Source organism: Pipra filicauda, unplaced genomic scaffold (genome assembly GCF_003945595.2).
Source record: "Pipra filicauda isolate LSUMZ 115617 unplaced genomic scaffold, ASM394559v2 scaffold379_size694699_pilon, whole genome shotgun sequence".
Lineage (NCBI taxonomy): Eukaryota > Metazoa > Chordata > Aves > Passeriformes > Pipridae > Pipra > Pipra filicauda.
This window is the reverse complement of record NW_024104508.1, coordinates 546,717-561,719: the sequence shown is the minus strand read 5'-3', so window position 1 is coordinate 561,719 and position 15,003 is coordinate 546,717. Positions and strand designations below refer to the sequence as shown.

The following is a 15,003-nucleotide window of genomic DNA, read 5'->3' as shown; positions in this document are numbered from 1 at the left end:
AAAAAACATGCAGACTGAAAGTTTAAATGGGTGTTGACCAAATGTTAGGAGTAATGCTCTTGACATGCTACATCCTGAAATTAGGGATGCCAGGATATATTTGAAGATTTCATGAAGATGAAATAGTCAAATTAGATTTCTTTGGAAAGAGCACTGACACCTTCATTCAAGACTGGGTATGATCATCACATTTTGGGGACTGATGCCCAGCTGGGGTACCAAGCAACTGGAGGAACATACACCAAACCTGGTAATTCTGACATGGAGACAGGGGGTGCTTTCCCCCCCTTCTTCCCTGTGTACTCCTCCTACTATATTTGTCCTGAATTGTAATCTCTCATGCTTTGACCAATCTACAACCTCCATATAGTTAGTCACAGTTCACTTCTTGAGATTGTGTGATTTTAAATCACAAGTTTCTCAAAAGTTATTGTAACAGTTTAAACAGATATTTTTGAGAAGCCCCACACAGCCAGTGAGATGGCCAACCACAGCACAGATCTCACAACCTGTCCTTCAAGTTTCTTAAACTACAGACACAGTTCTGAATCAGGGTCACACATAATGTGCAATTCTGCGAGGTCCTCCGCATTTTTTGGCTGACTGGTGATTGCTAAGATCACTGAAAAGGCACCAAGAAACTTTAGCTACCAACGTTCATAACAGGAAAGATGGCATTTCTTCCCCCACAACCCACAAAACTTAAAATACTACCAAAAAGAAAAGGAAGAAAAGATCAGTGCAATCAGAGCACTTCAACTAGAATAAAGACCCCTTTGGGGCACTTTAACTTCCAGTCTGAAGCTTAAAGGGAAAATTAAATAAAATCTAAAATGGCACACAGGGCTTACAAGATTACATATGCTTACATTAAGCAAATACAACAGAAACCTATTTTTGCTGTATCTTGCTTTATATTATTGTGAATGTTTAATTAAGAAAAAATAATACACTAAAAATAGGAAATAATGTAACATATTTTCCTTTTTTCTTTCCATGATGTAAATGGCCCATATTCTCAGTGTTGTTATACTAGAGTTAAATTAGGTCAAAGGCATTTAGTGTTCAAAACCAGGACATGTCACTACTATCAAAAATTATCATACAAGAGCGGATTTCAGTAGCTGCCTATCCCTCATTGTACCAAAGTTGTACCATTTCAAAACATAAAGCTGCTGGTGCTTTATACAACTTACATTCCTATCAATCAATTACAAGGTGATACCACCATCACACACAGACCAAAGTCTTAGATCCATCCCTTCTAACAAGTAGATCTCTTCATTAAAATTTAAAAAGCACACTTTTTGCAGTTACCTTTTACAACTACTTTCAGACAATTCAGACATGGTTGCTAATAGACATGTGCAGACACCTTGCAGTCTTTGCTAATGTAATTTTCTTTCTCACTCTATTATTTTTCCAAATCCTGCCTGGACTCTCTCCTGTTTAATCTCTTCTGGTTAGAAAAAAAAACCCAATAAATAATGAGCAGTACACAAAAGGGAATGCAATGTTCTAGGACTGGGCTTGTATGAGCCATAGGAAAATGGTATAAAACTGAGAAGGGCTGTGAAAGCTGTAGCATGATGTCATGACCTCTGTTTACAGCAATAAATTACATCAACAAAGTGACAGTGTTCTGCGTGACTCTGCATTGTTTAATTTTTTCTCTCTTTTTAAATTATTTTTCCTTTCTTTTTTCATTATTACTGTGCTCGTCTTCATTTACCAATTCTAGTTACTTCCTCCAATTTGATAACGGTCTAACCAAACACATATTTCTCCTACACGTCCAAGCAGAAGACCCAATTTTACTGTCAACACAGCCAGATCAAAGCAGCTAACCTGTTATGGAAACATCAAGGCCAACACCCTAATAATGTCCCAATTTCTTCTGTTAACCAAAGAGATAAAATTATTCTTAATTAACAATGGGTAATTCAGCAGAAACATAACTTCAACATAAGTGTTGACAGAAAGCAAAATGTATAGACTCAAAAATACAATTCATTTACTTCCAAAAATTCACCTTCTGATCTACAAAAGGTTCAAAAGATACAAAAATACATGCTGTGCTGCACATCGAGAGATAACAGAAGAGTACAGTATTTAAATTCAGTAGGTTTTGCTCTATTTGTTGAATTACGTAATGTTGATTAGACGACATTAGCTTGGATTACAAAGGGAAAAGCATTAATTACTTTCAATAGCAACACCACAGGCTGAAATATAAGGGTATAAGGACTCTTGAGTTATCACAAACTTTCACCAAGTTTTTCATGAAGATATCAGTAAACAAAATACAACAAAATTCAACAATGAAATTCCATGCTATATCAGAAAAACAAAACCAAACAAAACAAAACCCAAGGTAAAAGTCTGAAGAAACAAACAAGAGCATGGTATAATTTTAATCCCTATTAGACTTGCCACATACATAGATGCAGATGGCTGAGTATACTGATTCCAAATATAGCACTGTAGATAAAATTACTTCCATCATAAAAACACACTGTAATCAGATAATTTTACTCACAAAACTGTTGAGCTTTGGAAAACAGTAAGCTTGTATCACCTATCTTTATTTTTGCCTTTCTCAGTTCTCCAGCAGTAATAACCACTGAAGGCAATTGCATATTAAATTTCATTTTTGAGTCCTGGACCTTGATTTCAAATATTGCAGGAATATGTGCATTTATTTAACGTAAATAATGTTGATGGAATTGCAAAAATCACTTTTGGGATCGTAACCTTTTCTTTCAGACATATCACTTCTGGGCACTGTTTAAGGTTATGATCTGCCTGTGATACTCACCAAGCCTTTTTCACATCAAAATGAGACAGTAATTCCACCACTTTGATATAATTAAAAAGGTAGCTTGTATCACCACTAGGAAAATCCCTGAAGAAAACACATTGAAGTAAATTAACAGTAAAGTACCACAAAGACTGCTGGCATCTGCTGCCTATAACCTAATAGCTCAGATTTGCTGTGCTGAGACAGTGCATAAAAGGAGTAATACCAGACATCATTTTTTCTGATTTAAAATGCTTCCACTCAAAAATACAAAGAGCATGCAATAAATAGGAATGGCCAACGATCATCCTCAATACAGATAAGCTCAGCAAAAGTAAGCGCTTAAACTGTAACTTCTGATCTGCCCATCTGCTTTCCCCACTTTGCCCTGCTCTCCAGATGAGAAAACAGGTGAGGTCTTGAATTACTCATATGTCGCTCTGTAGTTTTGCCCACACCCTTCTTCCTGTTACACCATCACCCAAGTGTTGTGAAATTTGGATCTCCTAATAGAGATTGCAGATCTTAACCTTCACATGGCAACAGGTAAAGCTCAGTCCTATTCTATTCCATGCCTTGCAATATCTGCCAGGTTGAATCTCTCAAATTCTTCCTGCCTGGTGCTCTTTCTGGATTTAAATACTTGTTCTCTTAAAGAACTAAAAATGACATTGAGGTTTTCACAATCCTAATTTGCAAATTGTTTCAAGCTCTTTTAGATTAGATTACTTTCCAAGCAAACACAGTAATGCCCTACTACTCTCATTTCCCAAACACAGACCGCCTTACAACTGTGCAGGGCTCAGAATGCCTTTGCTTCTTTCAGCTGCCCACGTTCACACAAATGGCTTTCACTAACTCCAGGAGATCTTTGCAAAAGTACAGGATGTTCCACTCATCCAAAGCTATTTAAAGGAGAAAGACCTAAAGAAATATTGACAATATTAGGCATGATGTATCAGGAAACCCTTAACAACAAAACATTTAAAAAATATTAGACCGTAGATTTGATCTTGTAGATCTGGACTCCAGTGGTACAGGTCTGCCTTTACATATCTTTCTTGCACCATCAATTCAGCTGCAGACTTATGATCATCAAAACGGACTATGGCTATATCTACACAGACAGGTTTCGAAGAAGCTGAGCTCAAGTTATAACTTGGCTTGGCGTTGAACTTCACAAAGAGGAGTCCAGGCTTTTCATCTTCTTGCATGCTATGCTTGCCCAGACAGCAAGCAATATCCTCTCAGCAACCCACTTGCCCTTTTCCTTCTGTCTCCAACATAAACTGCTGATAAGCCTTACTGCTAGTCCTTAGTTGAGAAAATAAAGTATGTTAAAAATATTGAGAAATAGAAATTTTTCAGAAAAAAGGCCGCCTGCACTGTTGTTGCAAAATACAGGTTACAGTGATGTGAGCTTATATTATGGGTATGAACTTCCAGCTGCCATTTGTGGACGAGCTCGATCTACGAGCAAAGGTGTCTGGTACACGCCTGGCTACCAGCCAGTGTCCACACTGGTCCCCACAGGGCTGCCTCGTGAGTAGGTGGAGCAGTAATGGGAGAGGGAACATTGCTTGACTTCAGGTTTTGTGGTTGCAATTCTACCACTTTCTTGCTTACAGAACTTGGGTTTCTTGCTGGAGCAACACGTAACCCACAAAAGAGATCTCTAAAAAGCGCTGGGAGCCAAACGGGGCAGCAAAAGTCAAGAGTGAGGGGAGGGCAAAGGTTCACAGAGTCTGCTTATGTAAATTTGATTTTTTACATTTGAATTCCTATCAGCAAAGCATGATCAGAAAATTACTCCTAAACAGCCAGCAAGTCCTAGATACTTTTTATGCACACATGATTCTTTCTATGAGATCAAAGGCAATGATGCTGAGAATTGGCCTATTATGCTCAAAGGTGAGAGCATGAATTCTCTTTCTAAGTTTTAAGTAAGCTCACAACTCTGATCTGTGCATAGAAAATGCATTTAGGGTACTTTTTAAAGTTACAGAGATACTTCAAATGTTTGTATAGACAGAACTAATATGATTTGCTCTCTGTTATTTTGGTATGAATTCATAACGTTTTTATTGACTCCTCAGAATTTATTATGGACAAGTCTGGTAGAGCAGCTTAATTTGAAAGTGTGTTCTACAGTTCCCATTAAATTAATCTATTTTAATTTATTTTTTGCTTCCCTCCTCTCTAACCAAGTGAATTTAGATTCTTTTTCAAAACCTTTTCAGAAAGTTTCAGTCATGGAATGGTTGAAGCTGGAGAGGACCTCTGCAGACTGTCTAGTCTACCACCCTGCTCAAGCAGGGTCACCATGAGCAGGTTGCCCAGGACCATGGCCACCTCTTTCTTTAGTGGATGGAGATGCCATAACACCTCTGGGCAACCAGTGCAAAGAGTCTTGCTATTTCTGCAGAAGTAGCAAAGGAAATGTTTGGGGTTGGGGGTTTTTTTGAGTTCTATTACTTGGAACAGAACCTGTAACTTGGCAAGAAAGGCCCATATGACAAGGATGAATCCTGCTGTCCTGTGAAAATCTAGTCAGAAGGGGAAAACAGGGGAGAGGGCTTTGCCTAAGTGTATTTGTGCTCCACAAATATTTGTTATAGTATTTGGAGAAAAAAAACATATTTCATTCAGATTCTGGAATTTACCAGCTATCAGGTATTTAAGATGTGAAGACATCTGGAAGCAAAAGGAAGCATGCTCTGTATACATATGGTTCTTCATATACAAGGCTCCATGCAAGGAACCTGGCACTCTAAAGTTCGTCCAGAGCCAAAGCAAGGAGTCTTATCCATGTCACTGCAGGCAGGACAGAGAGATCAGGATGGCTAGTTCAGGGAACAGCTCTACAGAGACAGGGCTCTATAGAGCCCTCCCTCCCCTGGGAATTATGGAATACAGCACTTTCCCATCCCCCGGGTCATGCCATTCCCACTCACACCTACCCTCCAAGCAGAGAAAGCACTTCTACCTTCATCAAACTGAGCAGTGTTTTGATATGAGGCCTCTTGAAGAGATCACAGTAGAAGATCCTTCTGCCTCGCAAAACACACTCCCACCATCCACGCACTGGGAAGTCATGGCCAGAATGGCTGCAAGCACATTCCCTGCATCCTACTGTGAGAGTGACACCGGGTGAGATTCATCTTCCCTGGGCAGAGGATGAAAGTAAATAGGCTTCTTAGGAGGCCTGACTACCAGAGCAGTTTCTGGGTTCTCCCAGAGTTCAATGCAAATGAAGACAGCTGCCATCAAGATGGTATCTTGTGCAACCACCTACTCGGCAAGAAAGAAGGCTTCCTACATTTCAGAGGCTATAGAGGCTATCACCATTCCTGTCCAAGTCTCACAGCACGTGTCAGTGGTCACATACATACACAGCAGAACTGCCAAGTAGGGGGGGCAGGGAGGGCCAAATGGCAGTGGGACTGGGGACAAAGAAAACTCCCCACCAACCAAAGAACTCAACACTCAGTAATGCAGAAAGACAAGAAGATGAAAGCATAGGGTTTGGTCAAAACAATGGCAAGCAGGACTCTTGTCATTGGCTCATACCTTCAGGGGGCAAGAAGACTGTCAAAAGCAACTAGGCAGCAGATGACTCCACGTGCAACCCACTCTGCCAACATCAAGAGCCTGGCAGCTGCCTTTAACACCTGCCAGATTAAGCAACTAGAGCTTAAACTGACAGGACATCCTATGGGGAAAAAAGATTGAGGACGCTATCTCCATGCATAAGACTCTTCAAGAAAATAAAATGTCTCTAGCAGCCCTGCCCCATTTCTGGCAAAGGAAAAAAGCATGAAGTATCAGAGGCAGGGGACTGGCGGGGGTGGGGGTGGGAAATGAGATGGGCAAGAGAAAAAAAAGAGAGCTTAACAGTTTGCAACAATTGAATGCTAAGCTAGATAATCAGGTTAGATGCCTTCATGGTGCAGAGCTAAGTGATTTTCAAGTCAAAATTAACAATAACCAGTGACAAATTACTGTTACATGCATATAATTCACAGGGAAGGACCACATGCTCACAATATGCTACGTAACCAACTGCATTCTCTGTGATCTGATGTTCCCAAGTTTCCTGGTTTCAAATAAATTTAAGAGGAACTGTAGTTTTCATGCACAACTATTACTACATGTGGCTAAGCACCCTGAAAAGTGAAGCGGTACCATCCATGGACTCTAAACCTTAGTTTATCTGCATATACTCAAAGATACCTGAATTAAGGCTGCATAATCAACCTTAGTTCTGGTATTTCTTTTCCTCAGTACTTGACATTATAATCTTAATATCAGCAACTTCTGCAGTTAAACAGTTGATCCAAGTCCTCTGGCCCAAAGCTGTTGTATTCTGGTCACATAGAACATTTCAATAAATTAATCATTTCAGTAAGCCACAGTGAAACGGGAACAACATAAAATGCATGTGGTTCAATGCTGCATAGGAAGTACTCTTTGTTCCAGATATAATTTTCTTTGTATTTGTAGAAATAAAATTATACTTTCATATTTAATGGAAGCAATTAATTTTCCTTAAAAATGAAATTTGTCAAAAATACTTTACAGGTGAATATTCTTTTAATGCATATGTGCATGGGCATGTATATTCTGGATTTACATGAATATGACTCTGTACAGACTCCTTCCATGTTTATCTAACTGCATAATGCGTTTCACCTTATCCTTTTTTGGAACAAATGAAACATACAAAGTAAGACATCTTACTTATAAAAGAAGGCTCAAGATAAACACTTCCATTTCCTGAAGTGATGAACGAAGTCATTCTAAGCCTTATACAAAAATGCTACAGATCTTAGTTACACTTTGAAGCACCTTGTGCACAAACACACCACATTTTTAAATAAGATGTACGAAATACTGAAAAAAAAAAAAAACAAACAAAAATCAAACCCAAACCAAAGCCAGGGACAAGTTAATAAATCATGGAAATAAAATTATTTTAATGTAAAGACAGAAAACAGTTTGAAGTCACATGAAGGCAATCCTACCTGTCAAGAGTTGCGAGGAGCTAGGCAAATGGACAAGGAATGATACAATTTTGCTAAAGGTCAAAGGAAAAAAAACAACGATAAAGAAGAAATATTATCATTTTATTAGTGTTCATTCTTTCTACTGGTAGGAAACCAAGCAGCAGCAGCAGCATTCCATACCTGTTGAAGTACAGCTTGGCTGGAGCACATGGCAAATAGGTGGCATAGCCAAGTCAAGAGAAATAATGCAAAGTCATGAGTGGAAGGTGTCGAGTTAACAGGATACTAAAGGAGGCAAAGGTGCAAGACCTTTCATGGGTACAAACCCATGAAAACATAAGAAAGGAAAAGGCCCAGAGTTCAAGACCATTGCACAGATGTGAATAATGAGAGCAAACAAGACACATGACTCAAGGAAGGCAACTTGCAGTGGGGATGAAAACAGGTCTTCTTACCCACACATTTTTCTCGTGAATGTTTTAAAAATGGTTCACCCATTTGCATGTCACTAAGATATTGGTTAGTGAAGAATTGTTCAAGGATCCAACTACTTATGTAGCTGACAGTTATTTCTGATTTTCTTCAAAGAGCTCCTTTATTTTCCTACACCACAGCTATTGCAAAGAACATCTACTGTCAAGCAACATTGTTGCCGTACCTGCAGCATACAGTTCATTCCTACCAAGTCTCATGAAGTAATCCAGAAGACAGTCAAACACCAGGATCGAAATAGGCCAAAAAAATGTAGCAGGTGAGCAGAAATAATGGTCTTCTACCCCAGATAAAACAGTAAGCATTGTGTATGCATACTGAGAAGCAATTTGGTTCTGTGTGTACCAACTTCATCCAGTAAAAGAAAGACTTACATTTTGTTTGACTTTAAATTCACTTGATCAGACATTGATCTTCTTGCTCTGTTTTCTACCTTACTATTAGGCAGCTCGACAATCAGTCCTTTTATTTCTTCCAATGGAAAAACAGAACCCTAATTTATTGGGTTAGGTTCACCAGAGGACACAGAACAGTTCTGTAGTCTAGAATGATCACACTGCTTTCATGCGTATAATCTAATTATAACATAAGAGTATTTGCCCTTTTAGTTCATCAGTAAAAATTATTACAGCTCTGTATATTTAAGACACATGAGGATATACAGGGTTTTTTTTAAAAACTGCAATTTATTCCTGTACTCTTTGACTAGTTCACTGGTTTCACAGGATATTTAATTTCTAATAAGCTACAATAGGTCAGAGTAAAATGAGAATTTTTATGACCAAAGCATTCAGAACGGAATACACAATTTAATTTTCATATTTCAAAAAGGCATTTTATTTGCTTTCAATTTCCTCCTCTCTAGTTGCAGCCTATTACACACACTTTGGCAGTGTGACCGTAAACCAAAAAAGCTAACAACAGAACCAACTTTTCCAAACAATTCTTTTACTTGCATTGTCCCCCTACCATAATCACATTTAAAGTAAAGTAGTTGGGATGAATAACGGAAACAATCTCATTCACGTGTTGTAAATTAAATGAGAGAAACAACTTGTGCAAGATTCAATCTCTTTATTCAAAATGTCCTCTTGGACCACATACAACCAAAGAAATAACACAGAACTGAAGGAATACAATTCTTTAATCTTTACACAGAAATGTATAGTCTGCCCTTGATTCTGATTATAAAGGTTCTCATAACACATGCATTGTTTGTTTAGTTATCCCTGTACAATATGTAAAATCCTAGCTCACCCCTGAGAAGGGAGAGTAGTTCTCCACTGCACAATGACAAGTTCAAAAAACATCAGAAGCAGTACTGCCATACTAATGGCCATGTGAATTATTCTGGTAATTTTTTTGATGAGATAAATTAAGCCAAGCAGACCCTTGGACTAACATACTGCATTTCAAGTACAGACTTCCTCACCCACCTGGAGGCCTTACTTAAGTTAAACAGATAGGAGAAGGAAAGCACCTTTGTGACCTGGCAGAATTCTGCTGTCATATACCCAAAGAGCTACCGAACAGCATCTATTTATTTATTTATTTGCTTATTTGAATGGGGCCATGCAGGAGAGAATCTAGGACTACATACATTGCTATTTGTGAAATTTGGAAAGGAGGGGACAACAAACTGTGAAAATATTAAGAAAATCTTTCCTGATCAATCCTCTGACCCTGGCTGACAAAAAATTCACAAATTTATATCCTGACCATACTCTCTGTAAAAACCCATGGCATGAACGTGCTGCCTTGTTCCCTGCAGGCAGGTGGATGGTGCCCCAGCAGTATCTCCACCCTTCCTCCAGAGGCCAGATTCTCATGTGCTTTGGAAACCCTGCATGCAAAAGGACAATACGCAGGAAATATGCAGCTCTGTATTGCTACCCTGCACCCTGCAGTACAGCTCTGCTTTCTGCCATGACAGCCATCTCCTATTAAAGACAAAATTAGTTTGGCTGGAAAAATTAGCACTTCCCAAGTCCTAGAAGGAAATCCAAGACACAAGGGCTCATAGTAATTGTGCTTCTCCTGCCTTCCCTCATCTCAGGCTATTTATCTGAGCTTCTTTCACATGCATACCTCTTTTGCCTTCTTCAACTTTTAGTAATAAGCAAGCCCCAAATCAGTAAACTAGAATATGATGGAGGAGAGATAATGAGCATCAGAATTTCCTTTTCCAAGGAGCCAAAATTCCTGATCTCACCCTTCCGGTGGCAAACGAGATTCTTGCTGGAGGATGTCCTGCCTCAAATCAGGTGGGGTTTTTTTGAGGTTTCATCTCTTGATTCCCTTCCAAATGGAATCAAATTTCAAGACAGGCTACACTAAACTCTGACAAACTTCCATGATTTAAGTTTAGCAATCCTTCTCCTCCCTACTTTCTCTTGGCTGGGTTTTTATTTATAGCCAAGAGGAAAAATCCTGCTCATCATCAGCAACATGGAAGCCAGGAGAGGATATATGCCTATCACAGGTATGTGTTATTCTGCAAACCTTTTTACAGAACACCAGTATCTGTTATCCCTAACAGCTTTCTCCCCTTCATCTTCAAAAAAAAAAGGCAGCAAACAACCACATACTGAACAAAGGAAGTACAACATGCACCTCAGAGAAAGCATGTCTTTCAACTTCACATGTCCCACTACTGTAAACTCTTTGAAAAACACCTGAAGAAACCTGTCTTCAGGGTAAGCAGCCTTCAGCAAAAGCAGATTCACTTTCACTTTTCCAAAATCCCCCATATGTTGTCCTCACATAGCAGGAAATGATCAGATAATAAAATTAATGCTACAGCATATAAAAGAGTGAACAAAAACACTACCACCACTTTCTACTAAGTAAAAGAACATTCCCACACAGGTGACAGCACAAAAAAAAACACCTGACTTTACATAATGACTTGGATATGCAAAGAATTTGAAAAGCATTGAACAATTTGGAGTAGCCATGATGTGCTCAACTCCAGCTCATAGAAGCCTTTATCCAAAACCAGTAAAAATCAATGGGAGATTTTCCACCGACTCTAACAGACTTTGGTTTGAGCCCTTTCAGATCTGAATTATTATACTCCACACAATTAGAAGCATATAAAAACCACAGCTAAATCCTCCCTTTTCCAACATGGAGCCATGAGACGTTTAAATTTCCTCAGGACCATCCAGCAGCAGTGTCCTCGGTTTCACAACTGGTACGTCAGGACTAGATTATTCCATCATTAGCAAGTAACAATGGAACATACCAGCTCATCCAAAGGTCACCAATTCAAATAAACTGGAAGAAGGCTGAGACTAATTTAAAGGTCCTGGGACTAATATGAAGGGTGATTTCATGCCAGTTAGTAGAAAAGAAAAAAAAGTCTTGTGAGGAAGGAAGTAGGCATATACAGTTTCACAAAACTTTTGTTTTTATTGTGCCCTAAACAGCTGTTCTATGAGAAAGTGAACAGCTATACTTTCAAGTGATTTAGTCCAGCTTCTTCTCTTTAAAAAAGGCTATACATTCATATAGCTATATTATTTACAGTTCAAAGTAAGGGAGAGAAGTCAAGCCTCTCACTGTAAGGCAATACAGCTAGCCAATGCAACTGAATTGATCATGGTAAGGTCTTCTGAAAATTACCTTCTTACTATTTCTTATAAAGAACAAATTTCTTATAAAGAGTAAACCCTTTGCTCTGTTGTTTTGCCTTTTCTTCTCAAATGTTTATTCAGAAGTTGGAGCTGGGAAAACAGGAATCAGAAAATCTAGTAAATTGTCTCAACATACGACTAGTACTGAACTGTAAAAGGAAAACAAACCATTTTTTATAAAAAAAATCTAGTCTATCAATTAAGCAAACATATATTTAGGACAGACTAAGTTTTGTAAATAAATGCCAAATATGTTACTGTAACTAGCAGATGGCTCAGTTGGAATGCATGAATTTTGTGTTAAGTTAAAATAATAAAGGGAACACGGCTTATACTGTAGAAAAAACATCCCGTCTGCCTTCCTGGTCAGAGCTGGTATTTATTACAGCATTTTTAACCTGTGTTTCGCCTTCCTCCGTTCAGATTCACAGGAGGGCAAACAAGGTTTCTGGGGGCCACGGGGCTATGGGGCTCCTGCCACTCACCAGAACAGGTGCGATCCTTCCTACCGGCAACTGGCTTCGTAGGGCTGACAATTTTCCCTTTTCCTTTTTACTCATACGCTGCCTGATCAATCCACCCACTACAGCTTCCAAGCCTTCTTCTTCTATATTTAGTTAACAATTAACACATTTGACTTTTTTAACTTCGCGGATTTCTGTTGCTGTTGTTGTCGTCGCCGCTTTAGAAAGTCAAACAGAACTTCAATGCATAAACTCTTTAACGGGGAAATACCACCTATGCTGCAAACATAAATAAATCAGGAAGCGCCGGCAGCCGCGCGCGCCGCCGCTCCCCCCGCCCGGCACCGCCGCCCCCCGCGGTGATGAATACCGGCGGTGCCGCGGCTCCGTCCCTGCCCTCCCCGCCGGGCCGCGCCGCCGCTCGCCCCCCGCCGCCCCCGGATGCTGCTGCGGGCGGGCGGCGCCCCGACGGCCCGGCGAATCTCCCTCCCCGACAGCGTTTGCGCGCCTCTGCTACCGCTCTCCCCGCCGGTGACAGCTAAATATAGTGAGCGGCCGGGGAGCGCGGCTCGGCTCCCCCGCGCCCGCCCCGCAGCGCCGGGCGGACGGCGGGCAGCGCGGCGCTCCGCGGGGGCGCGCCGGGACTCCCAGCCTGCGGAGCCGGCACCCCCTGCCCGCCCACGCCCGCGGCCAGGCGCGCTGCCCGCCGAGCGGGTGCGCGGGTGACTTACCGGCGGAGCGGAGTGGCCCGCCTGCCCCGCGCCCCTCGCCACCCGGCCGGGCGCGGTGCGGTGCCTCTCGCCGCGTCCCTCCCGCCAGCCGCCGTCTGGCTGCGGACGTGACCTGGATTCCCCCCGCCTGCGCCGCCGCCTCCCGCGGGGCCGCGCACACGCCGCGCCGCGCTGCGCCCCCCCGGCCCGGCCCGGCCCCGCCCGCGCCGCCGCCGCCGCCGCTCACCTCCGGCCGCGGCGACCCGCCTCGCCTCGCTGCCTGCGCGCCTCCCGCCGCCCCGAGCGACGCGCGGCGGAGCGGAGCCCAGCGCGGCGTTACGCAACGCGCCCCGCGGCCCCTCCGCACCGCGGAGAGGGTCGCCGGGAGGCGGGAGCGGGGCGGAGGGAAACCGCGGCGGAGCCGGAGCCGAAACCGCCCCCGGCGGCCACTTGTAGCGCCGCTGGAGCCGGGATGCCCCCGGCTCCGCTGCGGCCCCGCGGGCGGCGCCCGGCCGGGCGGGCAGGGCGGGCCCCGGGGCGCCGCCGAGTCACCGCTTCGCCCCGGGGGCTCGGGCAGAGAGGTGCGGGGACGGGCCGCGGGGGAGCCACTGCACGGGCACCGCGGCGCGTTTCTGCCGCGGATAGTAGATCCCGCGGCCGTGGGTCGCCCTGCCAGAGGAGCACGGGCACGGGAGAGGAGAATTCCCCGTGGTCCGAGGCTGAAGGCACTGTGCCACGGCTCAACCTCTGGAGTGGACACCCAGGGCAGCCGCGACTCTGCGCAAACACAGTCAAAGGGCTTTTTGATGGCTTCTGCATCCGGCTGGATTGTCCCGCTCTTGACTCGTATGTTTTTCCCATGGGCTTTGACAGGCGCACCCCGCCGCGAGGCCTCCGTCCCAGGGGTGCGGGCAGCCCCGGTGGGTGCTGGCGGCTGGCATCCTCCCATCCTCTCCCCCAGTGAGGGCTCTCCCCTTGGCCCCGCATCTCTGGGTTTAGGGAACCTAGGGGTCAGAGTGAGAGGGCAGCTGGGCAGCCCACCAGCCCTGCTGACAGCCGACCCGTGCAGACGTCAGCAGGAATGAGATGGGTTGTAACCAGAACACCGGCTCCGACAGGAAAATGAAGACTGACAGTCCTCTGGCCTACAAAATCAGGGCAACTTGGGTCTCAGAAACATGATCACCCCACATCATCCCAGCACAAGTTGAAGAGCTCCTTGCTCTTCACAAAGCAAACAGGTTTGGGAGGCTGTAGGTTCCCTGGCCTTCGGTCACGCTCAGAAGAATGTGCTCAGAAAAGGATGACAGTACATCCCCACCACCCATCTCTAATTCATGAGGCCGGGAAAGCAAGGAAGGAGAAGTACCCAGAGTCTCATTACCAGCTATCAGCTTGAGCGAGTAAGATGGCGTCTGAAATAACAGGCGTGAAAGCAATAGCTACTTGAAAGAATAAGATCGGTTTGTTTTTCCTTAAGGAATTACAGGAATATTAAACCCTTCTTGCAGTTATAAATCATTTAATGCAAATCATTTAATCCAAACAGAATTTTTACAGGCTCATGAGGCTCACTCATTTTGCCAAGAGTGAGTCATGTACAAATAAAATGAAACCAACAAAGAAAAGTGCTCTCATACCATGTGTATGTGGGTGATCCTTTGAAAAACTTGTAATTATTTTTTTAACTCTACCACAGCCAGGAAGACAGGTTTGTGAAGCAAGAGCAAACCTTGATAACTGCAGCCCATCGACGTGTACTTTTTCCTTCACTCAAAAAGTAACACAACAGGTCCCTTGTCAGGCCAATGACAGCAATGGCGTGACTAATGTATCAGCAGCCCCTCAAACGCCACGATTTCAAACCCAGTTGTGTGCTGACATACTAAGGAA

General features: G+C 43.0%; 1 protein-coding gene across 4 annotated transcripts in view; it reads right to left on the bottom strand.

The window, feature by feature from the left end:
• The window catches only part of THRB (thyroid hormone receptor beta), a 146,460-nt gene extending 132,981 nt beyond the window's left edge, over positions 1 to 13,479 (bottom strand). For 2 of the 4 annotated variants that reach the window (XM_039384811.1, XM_039384814.1), the window contains exon 1: positions 13,132 to 13,221. The gene's annotated coding sequence lies outside the window, so the exon portion shown is untranslated. Of the gene's footprint in view, positions 1 to 12,421; positions 12,680 to 13,131; positions 13,222 to 13,357 lie in introns of those variants that run through there. The other 2 variants (XM_039384810.1, XM_039384812.1) reach the window with 2 other exon arrangements.
• Between the last annotated feature and the right edge of the window lie 1,524 nt (positions 13,480 to 15,003).